At 43.9% G+C, this 20,517-nt stretch overlaps 1 long non-coding RNA gene across 1 annotated transcript; it reads left to right on the forward strand.

Annotated features, from left to right (window-relative positions):
- Positions 1-54: 54 nt before the first annotated feature.
- LOC123366565 lies at positions 55-3,779 on the forward strand. Its single transcript, XR_006578141.1, has 3 exons — positions 55-318; positions 1,412-1,516; positions 2,188-3,779. It is a non-coding gene; the product is annotated as an uncharacterized LOC123366565 (long non-coding RNA).
- Positions 3,780-20,517: the final 16,738 nt, after the last annotated feature.

Genomic DNA, 20,517 nt, shown 5'->3' on the forward strand with positions numbered 1-20,517 from the left:
ACAGGGGGCGGGTTGGGGGAGGGGACGTGCCTGGGACTGGAACCCTGAGCCCGCAGGGAGCGAGGGCAGCGTGCGCGTGCGCGTGCGCGGGGGGAGCGAGTCTGTAGCTGGGACCCGACGGGCGCGTTGTTGTTTGGCTGAGGCCGGGTGTGGGGGCGGGTCTGTCTCTGGCCAGGCCCGGGGAGGGGGCTCGGGCCGTGCCCAGAGCCGGGTCTGTGTTGGGCTGAGCCCCAGTGGCCGGGGCTGTGTCTGGCTAGGCTCGCTATGGGCCCAGGCCAGGCCACTGTGACGTACCAGCAAGCTGCTCTGCAGCCGCAGGTAGGGAGGCCAGCTAGTGGGTCAGGAGAAGCTCTTGCCCTGCCCTGGCTGCTCTTCTGCCCCCCACCAGCCGCCTTCGGTCCCCGGGCTGGATCGTGGTGTTTTGTTTGGGGGGAGGGGGGTATTGCTCATGATTTCTAGAATCAAACTCACTAACTTTTCCCTTTGTTAAAAATGTGTCGCCTCTCCAGTGAGAATGGAGCCATAAGGTGCCCTCTGTCAAAGCCCTTTGTTTCCCTAGGCCTAGGGCCCTACCAGATTTCTTGGCCATGGAAAACACATCACGGACTGTGAAATCTATTCCCCCTGTGAAATGTGGTCTTTTGTGTGCTTTTACCCTACACTATACAGGTTTCACTACAATTGGGGGACCTGACCCAAAAGGGATGTTGAGGTATTGACACCCTCACTTCTGTGCTGCCTTCAGAGCTGGGTGGCCAGAAAGCAGCTGCTGTTGGCCAGTCACCCAGTGCTGAAGGCAGCGCCCTGCCAGCAGCAGCACAGAAGTAAGGGTGGCACTACTATACCCTGCCATCCTTCTGCGCTGCTGGTGGTGGCTCTGCCTTCAGAGCTAGGCTCCCAGTAAGCAGCTGCTGCTTTCCAGCTGCCCAGCTCTGAAAGCAGTGCTGCCGCCAGCAGCAGCATAGAAGTAAGGGTAGCAGTACCTCAACCCTCACTACAATAACCTTGTGACACACACCCCCAACAACACCTTTTTGGGTCATGACCCTTATAATTACATCATGAAATTTCAGTTTTAAATAGCTGAAAATATGATTTTTAAAATCCTATGACTGAGAAATTGACCAAAATGGACCTGAATTTGGTAGGGCCCTACCTATGCCCTTTGCAGAAAGTAGTGAGGTATTTTTTAATAAATAATAATAATTATATCTTTAAATCATATTTTCATTCAGAATTTTATAATAGCCCTGAGGTTTAACTCTGGAGAATGCTTTTCCAAACTGCAAAAATAGCTCTCTTTATTTGTGTCTAAATTTAAAATAGAGATTTCACAATGGCGGCAATTTGTGACTGGAGTGTCCCCAGCCTTGTGTCCCTAGTTTCCATTTGCCTTTGAATATTTCCATAGGGATTGGAGCTAGATCGCTCCCAGAGAAGATGGCAACTCTCTGCCTCGGAAACTGGAGACTATGGCTGCATCCACGCTGTACGCTCATTGGTGGTGGCGTGTAGGGTACGTGTAGCTACACACCAGAGCGAAAGGCTCTGTCGGGGAAAGCAGTGGGGAAGGGCTCCAACAGCAGGACACTATACTACTATTAAAATGGCAGTGTAGGCGGGAGACGCTACTTGAGTGTGTAGAGAGCCATGTAGGGTATATACCCTAAGGGTCTGCATGTCTTTACTTGCCTGAACAGTGCCTCACCATCTACACTGCTATTTATACCTCTGCTAGGGGGATATGCAGTGTCTATACTCTACACACCACTGTAAGAACTGTGCAGTGTGGGTATACTGTGTGGGATGCAGGAGGAATGTGGGAAGCAGGAGGAAGACTGAGAATGTAAGGAAGTATATGGAAAGGCAAAGGGAGATGGGATGGGAAATACAGAGACAGGTGAGAAATGGGAGACCAGAAGGGCACAGAGAGTAAATGTAAGAAGGACAGGAGATTGAATGAAACAAGGAAGAGATGGGGAGGGATAAATAGCTCTCTGAGCTGTTGGTAAAGGCTCACGTTTGTGTGTGTATTTTCAGGTTAAAAATTCAATGTTAAATGATCATGCTCAAATTGAGGCTGGGAGGCTTCCCCTAAAGGGTTGAAGTTGGACATAATATAAAAGGGGTTGGTGCTGTCATATTTAAGCCAATCTTATGATTATATGCTGTTTGACTCATTTTTAGATGTTTAGAATTGATGACACTGCTCATTCACACATGACTAACATAGAAGATTCCTCAAGAACAAACTACTCCACCCAGCTCCACTAGTAAGGACATGTGTCACTGCACTGCTGCTGAAGTGCCATAAAAAGCAGCCATTGTGATATCTCCCAGGATTGGCCTGTGTCCCATTTACACAGGAGTAGTGATGACATCACAAATTAGGGATGACAGGAGGCGTAATGTCATAAGGGGAGGGATTTATCATTTCATTTTAGCAGCAGGAAAGGAGTGACATCACAATAGAAGCTACTGAAATCACAGCATGAGGGAGAATCTTGATATGGCATGATATCCCAGAAACAAAGGGTTGGAAGGTGTTGTGGAACGTCACAGCAGCAGTGAGAGGCAGTTCAGAGAAGGAAGAAAGTCTCAGCTCAGTTGCTCCAGGGCTGGGTTCTCACGCTGCAGCTTAACAATGATGGTTTTTACTTTTCCTATGATTCTTTGTAATCATCCCCACCTATTCTGCAAAATTTTGCATTTAGATTTTGTAAACCTTTGAAACATTCCTTTCCATCCCTTCTCTTTCCTGGCCTTCTTCCCAAGCTACTGGTATGCCAGGCTTTTGTGACTGGTATTCCTCTCTCCAAACCCTACCCAGTGTTGACAATTCTCACAATAATTAGTGTTGAATGAATACATGAGAATCTCAGCTTTCATTTGAAGGGGAAGAAATACCTTTGTATCCCTCACAGTTGTGGAGAAAAGGCTGACAATGTTACCCTAATGGAAAAGGCTCAGAAATCAGAAGGGGAGGGGAAAGAACTCCAGATAATTTTTAAACTCATTATTTTTAAGCCAGTCTCATGATTTTTAAGCCCAACTTGTGAGTTTTGAACATTGGTTGTTGACAATACTGCTTGTCAAGTATCAGAGGGGTAGCTGTGTTAGTCTGGATCTGTAAAAGCAGCAGAACAGTGCTGGATCTGTAAAAGCAGCACCCACGAAAGCTCATGCTCCAATACGTCTATTAGTCTGTAAGGTGCCACGGGACTCAATACTGCTTGTGTTATATAGGAGCGGCATTGTGGGCTAGTGGATAAAGCTTAGGACTCTGGCGACCTGAGTCCTAGTCCCATCTTGGCCCCTGGGTGACCATGGGCAAGTCAGTTGCCTGCTCTGTGCTCAGTTTCCCCATCTATAAAATAGGGATAATGATACTAATCACCTTTGTAAAGTGCTTTGAGATCTATTGATGAAAAGCAGTGTATGAGAACATTGGTGGTCACGGTGGTGCGTGGGCGGGGGGCAATTGAATGAGTTGGCAGTCAGGGAAGTTTCTAGGGCAGCTGCAGCTGGCATTATGTTCTTACTTTGTTGCTACCTCCGTTCTCCCTGCCAGTTTATTCTGATTGTGAAGCAGGAGAGCAACAGGTACCATCTTTGGCAACAGGGAAGAGGAATTCCTGCTGTCCATGTGTAGCTCTGCTGGACACATGACATCACAGGGATGCATGTCACAGGGCTGTGAGATTTGTCCAGTGAGATGCCCAGCACTTGCATACTGTTACTTTTAGTTGGACCCTCCACCCCCTTAAATACATTAGAGTTTTGACCAGTATCCAAGCTCTTCCTCATACATTAATAAAGAGTCTTGATATTGCTACCACAGTCCACCTGTGTGGCTGTATGCATTCATAACCAGCAGTAGAACTCATGCTTACCCTTGGCTGAGGACTGGTAGTGGGAAAGCAAAAGAGCCAATACTGGCCTCTTCTCCCAGCTGCTTCCTGTCTGAAGACCAGTTAGAGCAGGGTGGGCAAACTTTTTGGCCTGAGGGCCACATCTGGGTATGGAAATTGTAGGGCGGGCCATGAATGCTCACGAAAGTGGGGGTGGGGATGTGTGAGGGCTCTGGTTGGGGGTTTGGGCTCGGGTGGGGCTGGGGATGAGGGGTTTGGGGTGCAGGAGGGTGCTCCAGACTGGGACTGAGGGGTTCAGAGGGCAGGAGAGGGATAGGGCTGGAGCAGGGGGATGGGGCGTGGGAGGAGTTCAGGGGGGTAGGCTCTGGGCAGCACTTATCTCAAGCAGCTCCCGGAAGCAGTGGCATGTCCAGCCTCCAGCTCCTACGTGAAGGCACGGAGCTAGCCAGGTGGCTCTGCGTGCTGCCCCATCCACAGCCACCACTCCTGCAGCTCCCATTGGCCATGGTTCCCGGCCAATGGGAGCTGCAGCCAGCCCTTGCAGTGGGGGCAGCATGCGGAGCCCCCTGGCTGCCCCTATGCGTAGGAGCCTGAGGGAAGACATGCCGCTGCTTCCGGGAGTCAAAGAACATGTGGAGCAAGCCCCCATCCCCGCTCCCCAGTGGGAGCTCGAGAGCTGGATTAAAAAGGCTCTGATGGGCCGGATAGTTTGCCCACCCCTGAGTTAGAGTGAAGGAGAAAACAGCCTAGCTGCCTGCAGAAAAGGCACCATCTTGGTCTCTAGGAGGGAAGAGGAGATGTTACAGGAGAACAAAGGAAACCCCCACTGGATAGTTATGTCTATACTAGAGAAGTTTGGTGTGCTTACCACTCTTTGGTCTCAGCATGCCTTTAACACCCTTTTCACCGACACACAAAATGCTCCTCCCCATGCCATACAGGCAGTCACTCCACCAGTAATAACTATGTGGTCCTCCACCAGAGCAGTGCATTTGAGAGTGTGGATTGCTGTTGTAATTGTTCTAATGGTGCAAATAGTCCTCCCACTACAATTCCACGGTGAACTGGTCATTTATCAAGTGGCCAGTCTGGTTTCCTTTTTGCACTCCACTGCAGAGGGATCACGTTGGCCAAAAGCCATTTACCTACACAAATAGTGGTGCACGCACACACACATGCTCATTTGAACACTGTTTTCACACGGATCAACGTCTACTGCAATCCAGTTGCTTCACCAGCATGTCTCAGAAGACACTGTCCTAGAAACTGCCTGCCAGCAGGCTCAAGGCCAATGTGTGGGCCCTGGTATTTATCTTGGGAAAGAAGAAGCAGCAGGGCCTGCTGAGCTCAGTCATATGCAGTACCTTGGTGCATGACCAGGTGACTGTGTGGCGGAGATGGGTGTCAGCAGAAGTGGTAATCAGTGTCATGGAAAGATAAATGAACTGTATATTAAGGTCCAGTATATTAAGCCATTGGACTATTGGTCAAGCTCTGAGATCCAAATGTGCCCATTTTATGAACAGCTGGATCAGATTCTCAGGACTTGCCCTTCCACCCAGCCTGCTGTGTTACTAAATGGTATGGGAGCACCTAGTAGTTTAATTATGATGGGTGTGGAGTAGGAGAAAAATAATAGCTCAGTGGCCAGAGGGATGAGGAACCAGACCTGGAGACGCCCAACAGAGTGATACGATCTCAGGATCTCTTTGGGGAGAACCCAAAATCTTATCATGGCAACAGAGACGGTAGTTGAACTGGTTCAACAGGAGGAGTAATCTATATAAGATGACTCCAGGAATGTCACTCTGGGTGTCACTCAAGCCTAAACTGACCATTGAGTCACCATGAAGCAATGGAAACAGCTACAAGCATAGTTGAAAGCTCTTTTTGTTCAGAATATCACCAAGTTGAATCATCATTGGGTTTTGTGGCCTGTTCCCATCCAATTTCTTAACCATTTTGACTTTGCAAATTACACCTGTGTGATGTAAGGCATGTATCTATGTCATGTCAAGAGTCCTAGCCCAGTGGTTCTCAACTTTTCCAGACTACTGTACTTATAGGAGTCTGATGTGTTTTGCATACCTCCAAATTTCACCTCACTTAAAAACAACTTGCTTACAAAATCAGACAAAAATACAAAAGTGTCACAGCACATTAATACTGAAAAATTGCTTACTTTCTCATTTTTATAAAATAAATCAATTGGAATATAAATATTGTACTTACATTTCTGGGTATAGAGCAGTATAAACAAGTTGTATGACATTTTAGTTTGTATTGATTTTGCTAGTGTCTTTTACATAGCCTGTTGTAAAACTAGGCAAATATCTAGATGAGTTGATGTACCCCCTGGAAGACCTCTGCATATCCCCAGGGGACACATACCCCTGGTTGAGAACCACTGTCCTAGACCACTGTAATAAGAGGTAATGAAACACTGTCTTTACAGCTAATTTTCATGTACCAGTTTCATTGGTTGTATGAGGGAAACAGCACAGATGCTGAATAACTTGGCCCAATTGTCAAACACTCAGATCTCCCAGCACAATCCTCCCTAGGCACAGACCAACACAACCACCCAAACAAAAACAAAACCAGCATACATAATAGTCCCAACCTCACACAGCTGCTCACCACAGCACATACCCCTCATTTGCCACCTTCGCAAATCAACATAATTCTCCCAACACAACCCACACACAAATCAATACAGCTAGTACACACAAGAACCCCAAACATCACTCTAAAGCCTAGAATGTCTGTTGAGCCAGTGTGAAGTGATGGAAATAGCTACAAGCATGGTTGCGGGTTCTTTTTATTTACAATACTGTATCACCAGGTTCAATCATCACTAGGATTCATGGTCTGTTACTGTCCAATTTTAAGTTCTCAGCCATTTTCAGCTTTTTTGCACATGACCTTTCAAATTACACCTGTGCAACAGCACAGGCTACTAATCATGAGAGAAGGAACACCTGTACAGTGACACAGAGTGGGTACATAAATACAAGGTGTATGTAAAATGACGGGTGTGAGTGGGTTTTGCTGTCTCAGGAGTTGCGGGAAGAGGTTACAAATGGTGGGATGGAAATGGCAATCTAACAGGTACCCCTATTATTGAGAGGATACACTGTGACACTTCTTGAGGCACTCAGGGCTGTGAGACACCCTGTTACCACCTTCCAGCATGAGGGAGTCTTGCCTGTGCCAGCTGGTTGTTAGCTTCCTAACGCAACCACCCTGTCAGCCACTCAAGCACTCTCTTCTGGACTAATCAGACCTGCCAATTGATAATACATGCACCCCCATCCCCAAGTCCCTTCAAAGTGTCCCCCTGTGGTATCTAGCCCCTGATTCCTGGATACCCACAGAAATCCCAGATACTCCATTCCCAAAGGAATACTGTACTGCAGTTTACCTGTTTTCCTTTAGCCCATGGCTCCTTTGTCACATACCAGAGGGGTAGCCATGTTAGTCTGGTTCTGTAGAAGCAGCAAAGAATCCTGTGGAACCTTATAGACTAACAGACGTTTTGCAGCATGAGCTTTCGTGGGTGAATCCGAAGAAGTGGGTATTCACCCACGAAAGCTCATGCTGCAAAACGTCTGTTAGTCTATAAGGTGCCACAGGATTCTTTGCTGCTTTGTCACATACAGCATTTGAGGTTGAGTATAGTTAAACAAAAGGATATTTATTTTAAGCAATAATAGACATTCAAATAGACACAAGCGTGAGTGTTAGAAGCAACCAGTTATACAAAACAAACTCATAAAATGAAAACTAGAGCCTACAGTTATTAAGAGTTACCTTTCCTATCTAATAAAGTAGATTATCACCCCAAAGTTAAGTCTTTTTCAGTTTGCTAGCCCCAAGGGGTCTTTCTCCAGCCTGCGGTATACTGAATCAGTCTTTTGTCTGTATTCACAGGCAGGATGATCCCCTCAATGTCATCGTTCCTTTTTGCTGCCAAGTGGTTTTGATGTTTATAGTTTGTCTTTGATGGTTTTCCATTGACTTTTCTGGGTTGGTGCAAAGGTAGACAACTGAGCAATACATTACATAATCCGCTAGCCAGAGAGGGATGACAGCTCCCTCCACCTTGAATGAGCCATCATCAAAACATATGATTCCTTGGTGACCCACTTTCATTCTAAGACTGTAGGGGCATAATTTTCCATATAGTTACATTATTCCATAAATATTACCTGTACACACCTCTCACAATGATTATGAGTATCCATAAGTTACAAGCTTTCAGTAGGGGTCTCACATGCTACCCTTTATGGATAAATACCATAAAGTGATGTATTAGGTGTAGTGAGTTTGCCAGGTCTGTGACAGGAATTGTTTGTAAAGAACAGTAACAGCCCCTTTGCCAGTTGGCACCAATGGGCCTCTGTGTCACACACACTCAGCTTTTATGCCACTACATTTAACTTCTGTGAGCTAATGACCACCTTCAAAAATAACTACAAGAAAGTGCTACAGAATCCTGCAACAGCCGGAGTATTCAAGGGTTGTAAATGACCAGCAGATGGCAATAAAACAATATAAAATTTAAAGCTTTCAATCTCGTGCCACTGCTAAATAAGTTAAATGATAGGAAGATGATGGATTTCAAACAATTGGACAGCTCTGTAATTATTCTAGTTTCAAAAACCTAGTAATACGTCATATAAACCTATTGAATCTGGGTTAATGTACCTACTATACCTGGGTTAGTGCAAGTGCACTGTATAAAAAGGAAAAACTTTAACATTCATTTTATCTTTAGGTAAGGAGAAAAGAAGAAACCCCAACAGATTTGTGTGACATGTTTATTATTGAAATGGAAATTACTGATAGAATAGTTCTTTGTAGGAGCTTCAGGAGCACCTGTAACCAGTGATACACTACAGCTAGTAGAAGGACTGTAGAGACAATACAGTATATATATGCAGGGATCTGCCTCAGGCAATCAGTGATTTTCAGTGGCAATGCAAAATATGGTCTTTGTTCTGCACCTTCATCAGGACGCAGTGCCATCTGTATTATGCAGACAGCAGTACATAAGAGCCTTTGTATTTGGTCTATTTTAGAAATGCCTCTGAGTGTCTAGTGACATGGGATGATCAATAAAAAAAAGTCTTGGTCATCAAGCATTCCATGGGATTAAGAAAAACACGTTTATGAAGGTAAATGTACTGTCCCATAGGGGTAATGTGTCTCAGACCAGTTCCAGTTGGACAGGTGTTCACATCACTAAGAACATCACCATATTGACACCATTGCTGGCATTCCTAGCAAAGAAGCCATGGGTTAAATGGTGATCAAGACTGAACTAGAGTTGTGCCCTCATTGGCCTGTCTCTCTAGAGTTTGCACAGGAGTACCACATTCATAGCATCACTCCCGCCTCCACCAGTACTCTGCAGATACCCCTGTGCTTTGGCTACACCTAGAGGTGAAGCCAATGTGGGACGGAAAAGGGACTGGAGCTCTCCTTGGCACAGTTTCTTGCAGGCTGGTGACATTTCCATGGGTTGACAGGGTGATTCAGCCAGTCCTGCTGCCAGTGGGAGAGCGGGTAGCAAAACAGCACAATGGAAGTGGGGAAACAGAAATTCCATGACATAGTCCCCATAGCCTGTAGAAACTCCTCAGTTCAAATGTGTGGTTACATACAACAGGAAATTTGGGGTGTTCCTAGGTAGAGAGATTGGCAAAGTCAAGAAAACAGCTGCTCTATGCAGCATGCTCCCTTACTAACCTGCTAGCAACTAATGTTGCACCTGCAGAGGGGGACAGTGGGGCACCCACAGTATGGGATCCAAGGACAATAACGCTCCTGGTCCTGGGTGAACTATGCTGCCAGGAGGAAGGAAGAGACCTGGGAAGGTCCAACTAGGGTGACCAGATGAGAGGGAGAAAATATCGGGACACGGGGGGGGAGGGGGGCGCCAGCGAAGCAAAAAAAAAAAAAGAGTGCTGCCAACGGAGCAGTGACGGGGGGGGGGGGGAAAAAAAGCCGAGTGCTGCCAGTGGAGCAGCGGGGGGCGGGGAGGAAGGCCGAGTGCTGCCGGCGGAGCAGCGAGGTGGGGGGGAGGGAAAGGCCGAGTGCTGCCAGCAGAGCAGCAATAAATAATTAATTTAAAAAGCAAGTGCAGCTGGCGGAACGAAATATCGGGACAAATTGCGTCTGAACCAAAGATCGGTCGGGACACGGGAAAACACCTAAATATCAGGACAGTCGCGATTTTATTGGGACGTCTGGTCACCCTAGGGCCAACACACCTAACGATTTTTCTACAATCTGCAGCGTTTAGGGAAGGATGCTCTATATACTTTTCAATTTGCAAGTTAACTCCTATCCCTACCTCAGCACTGCCATGAACCACTCTTCCTGACGGAGAGAATCCCTCTAAATCTCCAAACTGAAACTCAAGGGGCAAATTCATCGCAGGTATAACTCCAGCAAAGTCCTCTGGGTTACATCAAGAATGAATCTGGTCTGAATTTGAGTACTTTCCCCCTTCCAGTGTTTTTTTTTTCCTATGGAATGGGAAAATTTAATCCAGTGTTCCTTTAATTGATATTTTTTTCATTGGCCTCACCCAAAGTGCTGGAAGTATCACATTCCCCTGGGAGTTTAGAATGATGTTTCTCTCTGCGTTTTTTTTTGGTCAACCAAGTGGGGTATTTCTCCAGCTTCATCAGACATTGGAGCGGGGAATTAACTCTCCCTCTCCCCTTTCCATCTCACCCACAAAGAGAGCAGCTTCCCCAGAGAATGAGTTTAATACCCCAGTAAGGGTTGTGCACTTGAAGAGGTGGATTTGCTGAAGTGTTTAAAAAGAGTTGAAACAGAAAAGTAACATTGTAAACAACAACAGTAGAAGCTGGAGAGGCCACTGCTGCTTCTCTGGAAATTAACAAGTGTTGTGGTTAAATCCAGCAACTGAGACTCAAGCATATTATGAGGATAGGCACAACAAAGATGCAGTAAATGGATTATCTGAAAAGCCTTTTTTCTCGGTTTCTCTTATTTCTTTAATTTAACAATTTTAAGCCATCGTTTTTAATCTGGTCTAAAATTATTAAATAGTATAATCTTTAAAAGTGGGCATTAAATTGTACATTGCTGATAAATACTGGGGATTCAAAGTCCCTCTACCAATATCTGTTTTGATGACTGACCCTATGAATTGGGGAAGACATAACTGAGTCAGTCACTAAGATCCCTCTTGGTTAAAATATTTTCCAAGCAGATTATAAGGTTTAGAACTCAAATGGTCTTTGCACGGAGACTTGCAAAATCACTTTTTTTTAAAAAAAGGTTATCACCCAATTCCTTTTACCTCCAATTTAGTATTAAAGGTATTGTTTACGCCACTGCTACACCAAAAGTGCTCAGGAATCATGATGTTACGGTCCACTCCACAGTATTGATCCAAAACACCACAGCTTAGAATAAGGTAACACTACAGTGTTTACAGACATTCCTCTGGTGGTTGTTTTTTAAACAAGTGTTCTCTCATGCATTTTATTTACTTCTCAGTGGGCCCAGTACTATAGTCCTTTAATCAGGCAAAACTGTCAGTGACATCAATATCTGATTGATATCAGTGGGAGTTTTGCCTGAGAAAAGACTGTAGGACTGGGAACATTATGTCATTCATAAGAGCTTGCATTATGGATGTGGTTGTCAGAAGGGTTTTAACACGTTTTGTTAATGACTTACAGTTATATTAAAATTCTCTTACTTATCTATCCTCTCTATTTTTACTAACAGCACTCAATCTGCTTTATACACAAGGGGTAAAGACTTTGTGCCTGGATTTAAAGTTATTGCAGAGTCTGAAGAGGAATTGAGGGAAAATATTTAAAAAACTAAATCAAACAAATATTAAAGTGGACTTGCAGCCAAAACAGTGACTGTAAAAATGGCATCTTCTTGCTCAGCAGATCTGCTCCCTGCACGTAGTCAGTCATTTCTGTGACAAAAATAAGTATTTACTCCCAAGCAGCAAAGTTATGAGAAAGTGGGTTGGATTTTTTTTTAATAGAATGACTTTTCAGAGGAGAGCCACGTTTTAAATTCAGACATCAAGAGAGAAAGAAGCAGGAAAACTATTCCAGACCTTTTAACAGATCTCCTGACTCTTTGTCCCATACCACAATACAAACGTTCCCCTTTTTATTTCCTTGTGGGGAGGTCTTCTGTACTTCTCTCTGCCCACACTGAGTTCTCCCCCTTTCCTCCTGCCTATTTTTTGTTGAAGCTGGTGAGGAAATGGCACCACTCCTCCCCCAACATCTGACATATACTATGCCTGCAATTCCATTTCACCTTCACATGTTGCTCCACCAGACCTTTGGATCCCATAAAGCTTTAGCAAATCTGCATTCACAATTTAGATAATATGAAACCCTCTTTTGTAAGACACTCCACTGGAGAGACAACAAGAGCTCTGAAACCGAGTTGATTTACCATGGCAGCAGTTCAGACTATTACACTCCCAGTGTAGGACCAGAGCAGTAGCAACAGGATTTATTAGTGAGGAGTCAAGATCTTTACAGAGTTAGAGACAGACTACAAAAAACAAAGCAGCAATGAGTTATAGCTACCTACATATAGAGACACCAGGGTCAGCAGTGAAATGCATACACAGGATATCCAGAATAGGGCTGATGACCTTTAGTGCCAGAACATAATATTCTGTTCAGTGAACTAATGGAGCAGCTGCTATAGTTCAGCCTGTAGATGATAAAAAACTTGAGCAAACTGTATATATTCCATCCAGCAGGGGGGAGTGGTACACAAACCCAGATAGTTCATTACAAGCCAGCTGATAGCTCCAGACAATAATTATTACTATACTCTCCGCCTTTGTGCAGTGGCCATATTTTGATTCAAGCCACTTCAGTGAACAAAATACAGCTTTGGCCCAGTCCTGCAGTCCTGCTACATGCAAAACTTTCATTGAACTTAGTGGGAGTTACGTAGGCTGAACCATTTCTACATTCTGTGGGACAGTATTTTAAAGCTATTCCCCTTCCTTTCACCCAATTTGAAAGTGCTTTCTTTTTTAAATCCCCAAATGACTCAAATATATAATTGTGAGGTTCTATATTTATTTTTGTTTGATTTCCAGATCGGATATGCTCAATTTACAAGTAAGCAGATGTTTTTTCCTAACTGCTAGTCCTGCAAACTCCTCCTGGCATTCTGAAAGTAAAGCTGTGTTCTCCTTGACTCATGGATCAGCACCAGTTTATTCTGTAGGCCAAATTCTGAGGCTGTACAGGTAGCTGAGGGCACAGTTTGATCCTATAGAATCTTTATTACTCATCACAGAGTCACACTACACTTTGTAATGTATTTCTGCAACCACAGCCTTTTAAAACATGGACCATCACGGAGAATCACCACTCAGAAGAGGTGAGACCATCTGATGCAAACATTTATACAATGGCATTATAATACTTTCAGTATTATTCTTTAAGCCATTCCTTATGCAGCCTGGCATTGGTTTGCCTTTTTTAACCACCACTGCATAGTGAGCAGAGACCTGCATAGATAGGGTGACCAGATGTCCTGTTTTTAAAGGGACAGTCCCATTTTTGAGGGACTTTTTCTTATATAGGCACCTATTACTCCCCACCCCCCTGTTCCCGTTTTTTCACAGTTGCTATCTGGTAACCCTATGCATAGAGATCTCAACAATGATGCTCAGATCTTTCTCCTAAGTGGCTACAGTTACTCTGAGTAGTTGAAATTACTCCTTCAACTGTGTAATGATGTGCGTGTGACAACACGGAGGGCTGGTCTACACTAGGGGGGGTATCGATCTAAGATATGCAACTTCAGCTACATGAATAGCGTAGCTGAAGTCAAAGTATCTTAGATCGATTTACCTCAGGTCCTCACGGCGCGGGATCGACGTCCGCGGCTCCCCCTGTCGACTCCGCTACCACCGCTCGCTCCGGTGGAGTTCCGGAGTCGACAGGAGCGTGTTCGGGGATCGATATATCGCATCTAGATGAGACGCGATATATCGATCCCCAAAAAATCGATCGCTACCCGTCGATACGGCGGGTAGTCTGGATGTACCTGAGTGGAAAAAAAGTCAATTTCCAAAATATTTTGCACTTAAAATAGATTAAACAGATTAAAAAAAAAACAACACCTAACATTCTCTCCCTGCCCCAGTCTTAAAAGATAAATAAATTATTGCTAGGCTGAGATCTTGTATGACAGTTTGCAAGACCGTGAATTTTTACTGTTGAGCTATAAACTGCTAAATACAGTTTATAATGGAAATGCTGACAGACCCTTAACCATAGTGGCATTGAGGGGCACTACTATAATTTTAATAAAGCTGTCAGATTAAGTGACTGCATGGTTTTGCAGCATGATATTAATACAAGTTCTTAACTGTCAATTAGTTAACTGGCTAATAAAAAGAATCTAGCTTATAGGATTTTACTAATGAATATAATGCTTTGTTTCTGGGCAAAACATATGCTTTGGATATATAATTAGAAAAAGCCCACCCTCTGTCCCTCATCAAGAGAGCATGTGCAGCTGAATAAAAGGGCTTATTATACCTGTGAGGGGTCAAAGTCTGTGGATCTGTAGCTTATGGTATTATGACAGATTACAAAATCACTCTATTATGTTAGTCAATCTGTTTCCAAGCACAAACTAGCAGGGAGCTGTGCACTAGAAACTCAAAAATAAGACTCCCATTGGCTTTTTTCCTAAGGTCTTATGATAGGTCAGCTGTTAGTGACATCACCTCTGTCAGATCACATGTCAGAACCTTTAGTGTGTGACTTCTGTGTTTATTATTCCAGAACCTCTTCACTGACAATCAATCCGTGCTTCATGTTCCAAAGAGCTTCTAGTAAGAGCTGAAACAAATTTGAATCCGTGGGTAGCCATCACTTGTGCTAATGAAAGAAAAAAGCAGGGCACTTATGCTCCATCTGACCTCTCTCAGGCTCTCGCCTTAAAAAAAAGTTTTTAAGTAGAGAGGAGGAGAGCAGCTAAGCAGCTACAGCTGGAAGGTAAAGTTTTGAGTTCAGCTTTAGTGTATTCGTTGGTTTAGAGAGAAATACTAATGCATACTATGGATAAAGAGATTTCACACATGATAAAGAGCCTCAAAAATATTTGACTTTACGTAATCTTTATGGAAAATGATTGTACTGAAAAGTACTGTTCAGTCAGTACAGCATAGAACACCATAGCAACAAGAGAGAAGTCCTCTTGTACTGAGTTCTATGGCAATTACCTTCACTATGGGCTCAAGTTTCTTCTTATGATCTGCAAATTTCTGAGATCCAAATCCTGATTCTATTGAAATAAATGAGTTTTACCACTGACTTAATCCAAGTTCCATTGGGACTGATTCTCATATACAATAAGGCCCTTTTCCACCACTCTGACAGCACAGAGGGGCCTCAAGTGCCTATAAAGTCCCTTTTATCAGAGTGGTGTAAAAGGGCCTTTGTCTAAATAAGAACTGGGCACACTGTCTTGCAAAAGTGAGAACATTGCCCCTGCTGCAATGAGGGTTTGGATGGCGACCTGACATCCCAGTCATCACATTTATTAGAGATGGGGAAAAAACCTGAAGAACAAATGTTCTATATTTTTGCCATTTTTTGTTGAAATATCAGATATTTAAAACCATTTTCAACCAGCTCTGATATTTACATGTTTAAGGCAAGAAGATTCTGGCTGGTCCCTATTAGGTAGTGTGATGGCTGTGAAGACCCCACCCCTTATTTGGCAAGGAGCCAGGCTTCTCTCCATGACATCCACTGCTGACATCCACACTCCTAGTGGGGGGCATGCAACAAAGTGCACAGACCCTATCCCTAAACTAGCGGAGGAAAAGCCAACTCTTCTGTTGGGCCATCTCTAGATTATCTTTAATGTCCAACCCGTCCTCAGTGCTTAGCAGTCCCACTTCTTCTTTCCTTGTTTTCTTTTTATTTATAGGGCTAAAGAATCTTTTTCTGTTGGTTTTAATTTCCTTTGCAAGGTCCAGCTCTGCTTGGCCTTTGGCAGTTCTCACATTATCCTCTATGCTTTCTGACATCCAAGACAGAGGCACTGGAACAATTTTTATAGTGGGGGTGCTGAGAGCCGTTGAACCAAACTATAAACCCTGTAGATGATGGAAACCACTTCAAGTCAGAGGATGCTGGAGCACCCCCTGCACTGCTAGTTCCAGCACCTATGCTCCAAGAGGTACCTTTCCTAGCTGACCCACCCCTTCTTCCATTCCTGCCAACAGACTAGTCACTGTACAGAGTGGTACTGGGCTAGGTTGTAACGCAGGGATCAGCAACCTTTGGCATGCGGCCCGCCAATGGGGGCAGTGGGAAGCGGCATGGGCCAAGGGATGTGCTGGTGCCAGTGGGAGCTGCGATCAGCTGAACCGGTGGATGCGGCAGGTAAACAAACCGGCCCGGCCTGCCAGGGTGCTTACCCCGGTGGGCCACGTGCCAAAGGTTGCCGATCCCTGTTGTAACACTTGTTTTGGGCAAAGCCTCTCTGCTTTGGAGAAAGACAGCTCGGTCAGAGATCTTGTAAAGGAAGTGCTGATCTCAAGCTCCTATGACTCCCTCAGAGAGGTTTGAAATTAACAAAAGTCAGCAAGGGCTGATTGTTTAGCTAGGTGCATCCAAAGGACTGAGAAAATGCAGGAGATTGCACACCTTTTTAGGTTTAGTATCTGGGTCACATGCGAGTAAGGAGATACTGGAGCTAGTCTCTAATGAAAGGTTCAGTGATACTTTTACTGACCTGAGAGATTAAGGATGATCCAAAGGCATCACGTGGGAGGAGAGAACAAGCTAGAAGACCATGCTGAGAGGTACTGCAGTGCAGCAGCTGGAATGCTACTCTGGAACTCAGGAGATCTCGGTTCCATTCCTAGTTCTCACCTGCTACATGGTCTTGTTCAAGTTTTCACAGCTATCCCCATGCATTTGTCCTGCAGCAAGGAGTGGAGTCTTGCCCCCAGGCATTGCTGAAATTCCTCTGATCTGCCACAATAAAAATTAAAGTAATCAAAGCTGTTTTACTTCTGCCATCCTGTTAATGTAAAGATGATGTAAAGAGCAGCCAGAAGAAGCCATTTGCAGTACATAACGAGAAATTGTGTTGGTCCTACAAAACCTAGCAACTAGGCTACAGATTCCTGAGAAACATCTACTGGCACCTGACATGTATGCAGACTCCTGTATACACACCTGTAACATGACTTTGATCATGTCACTTCATCTCTCTGTGTTTTGGTGTCCCCTCCCACCACTTGCCTGTCTTGTTTATTTAGACAGTAAGCTCTATGGGGCAGGAACTGTCTCTTACTGGGTGCTTGTACAGCATGGAGCACAATGGGGCTCTGACCTCAGCTGAAGCCTCTAGCTAATACCATAATACAAATACAAGGAACAATAATAACATTAGTCCTGCCTTTCTCAGAGTCACTCAACTACAATAAAAAATAACCATCAAGGTTCTTTCCAGATCTGAATCCCTTGGTTCAGGTCAGGAGGAGAGAATTAAGTAGTTTTTTATTTTTATTTTTTTGGGTGTGTCATTTTGTTTTCAGTAGACACTGAAGTTTTACCATTCTAATAATAACTGGAGGGTGTTTTTCATGTATAAGGAAAGAACCACATCTTGGGCTGAATAAACACTAAAACCAAAGGCTGAATGTTTATAGCAAACTGAAATTTCACATCCCAAAAGATAATTTTAAGTATTTAGAAAGGGTTCATCTATATCTTTTTTCCGATTAAGACTTTTTTATTACATCTCCATCTAAGGTATTATCCAGGGTGCCTCACTCCTCTGCTTCCCTGGGTAATTAGCATGGTAATGTTTACCTTAGTTGGGGACTAGCCTCTTTGTTCAAAGGTGTTCACAGTTTTTTAAACATGTTCATCCAATTTCTTCTTGGAACCTATACGAGCATGATGATACGAGCATCTCTTTAAAAATGTAGATCAAATTCAGACTTGGTGTTGCTTACAATGGGCAATAATTTGGCCCATAAACTGTGATGTATTTAACTAGGAGCCTGGGAGTTCATGACTTTTATATGTTTCAACAAAAGGCATTGAAAAGAGCTTTTGATATGGTTATTAGTGGACAAGATCAAAAGTTTCTTCTTTTAGTTAATCCTTTTCATGTTTTCACTGTATAAATATTAAAAATATATTACCCTGCAGCTGTTCAGGCACCTCAGTTTGAGAAATGTCTGTTTATGTTGTGTATGTACTTGTCCCCGCACCCCCCACCCGCCCAAGATAGAGCTGGTTCTTCTCAAAATATACAAGTGTTACCCCTTTATCTAGCTATCTAGATTTTGGTCTTATACACACTGCACATCAAAGGTTATCCATCCGGAGTTCTGAGTGCTCGACAGACATTTAAAAACACAACCAGGAAATACAAAGCAAAGATTAACCAAAGCAGAACCGCTTCTTTGTACCACACAAATCTGGATCCCCAGTCATATGACCAACACCACTTCAGTCCCCCATTGCACTTTCTTGCTAAATAGAAATCCCACTCTAAGTGGCCTCAGCCCTCCACCAAGGCCCACTCAAACAGATGGGCTTTGCAGCATGCCCAGAAAGTCAGCAAATTCAGGCTATTTTGTACCTTGGGGAGGCAGAATACTCCAAACCTTTAGGGAGTCATACTGCACTTGATACAGGCTGAGCAATCTTAAAATTGTGCTAAAATCACTAAAAAGACAGAGCAAGCCATGGCTTAGGGCCCAATCCTGCATTGACTTCAATATGATTCCATAGGATCCAAGCTAGCAGTTCCTGTTATAGGATCATGCCTTCTGATGATGCCCCAAGCTAGAGGCAGCCTCATCAGGAGGAATGAACCACACTGGGAGTAGACAACTCACGAATTTCTATCTTGATTCTGCCATTGACTTACTAGGGGGCTGAGGCAAGTCTGTGCACATCTCTGCCTCAGATTTCCTCTCTATAAAATGGAGATTATGTGCCATCTCCATCATATGCCGCTATTAATGGTTTGAGAGGCTCTTGCTGGTGTAAACTGCAGCTGGTGGGGAAGAGGGGAGGAAGGTTGTATTGGCACAAAGCTTTCATAATGTCCCTCATACTCGGGGAGAAACCAAGAGGGGCCAACACAGCTCTAAAAGTAGACCAAGGAGGGTGTAGGTAGGGCAGCCAGAAAGTCTATTGATGCCATGGCTCTCTGAGAACATGAACCTTTACTACTTTACTCTCAGATAGTTCAGACCTTATGTGGAGTCCAAACTCACCCCCTTCCTAGGATTTGGTTTTATCAACACAGCAATTAACAATAAGGTGAAGTTCAGCTTAAACAGTCTCCCCAGGCTTGGCTGCTTGTAGGTTTACTCCCACTGGGTAGCTCAACTCAAATCCTAGCTCCTCAGGACAACTACCTCCACCTCCCTTATATCCAAGTGGAATAATGACCCACCCACATGAGTGAGTCAGTAGAACCCACTTAACATTTGCCAGCTGAATCAAAACCTGCTAATAGGATGGGAAGTTTCAGGCAACCACCACCTTCCTGTTATACTGCTCAATACTGGGAGAAGTACTCTGGGTAGAATTCAACCTCCTGCCAAAAGGCAGAGTCAGAAACCGCCTCTACTTTCACAGGGTTCTATGGGCTTTGCTGGTTCAGGAGGGCATGCTTTACACTTCCCCCTGCAGCAGCTTTGATTAGTTTGTCCCAAGACAGTACTTCCTTTCCTACCTCAGTGGGCTTTTTTCAGACCTGGCTAGTGTTTGTACAGTGCGTTGAACACACAGAAGGACTGTGAGTGCTAGGCATTATCACTGCAGGCACTGTTTATGAAATTTGCTCCTGAAATTAGCTTTACATCTAAGAAATAACAAAATATAGGTCCCAGTGTCCATTCGTACGCTCTGATCCTTCCTGGGTTTTAAATGTGGCAAGCCAAAGGGCTCCTAAAATATTTTCTCATTAAAACAAGATCAATTGTTGAGCTACCCGCGTCCTTTAATTAGTCATTTTTCACAAGAGGCTCATGTGCTTGGAATTCCCCCTCTTTTGTTCCTCCTTTCATGCAGCATCTATCTTTTTTCCATTGGTGAGTAACAAGGGCTCTCTTAGCTTTTTGTCTAATAACGTTTGGAATTTTCCCCATTTTTTCCAGATCCGGAAAGCCAGTAAATTATATTATTTTTGCACATAGAGTTCTCTTATTTGTCACCTTACTGCTGCCCACTATTGCTCTTCACTACAACAACTGAAAAGTAATATGCTTTGACATTTTTAAAAAAAAATTTACTTGGGGAAAAAAGTGTTAGGATTGTAGACAATCGTCACAAAACCTGTACTCCTTATAGCTTTTGCTATATACCTATTTGTGTTAACCTGCAGCGGATGTTACATTAAAATCGATTCTAAAATGTCCATGGTGAAGAATACATTTTATGATTTCATACAAGGTCCTAATGCTAAAAGAATACAGATTAATCTCCACTTTGATTATGTACATGATCCTACAGTTCATTCATGCAATAGTCTGATCTGTTTAGAGTCACTCTCTTTTTTAAAGTTCAAACACTGAATTAATTTTTAATAAAAAAAA

Source organism: Mauremys mutica, chromosome 3 (genome assembly GCF_020497125.1).
Source record: "Mauremys mutica isolate MM-2020 ecotype Southern chromosome 3, ASM2049712v1, whole genome shotgun sequence".
Lineage (NCBI taxonomy): Eukaryota > Metazoa > Chordata > Testudines > Geoemydidae > Mauremys > Mauremys mutica.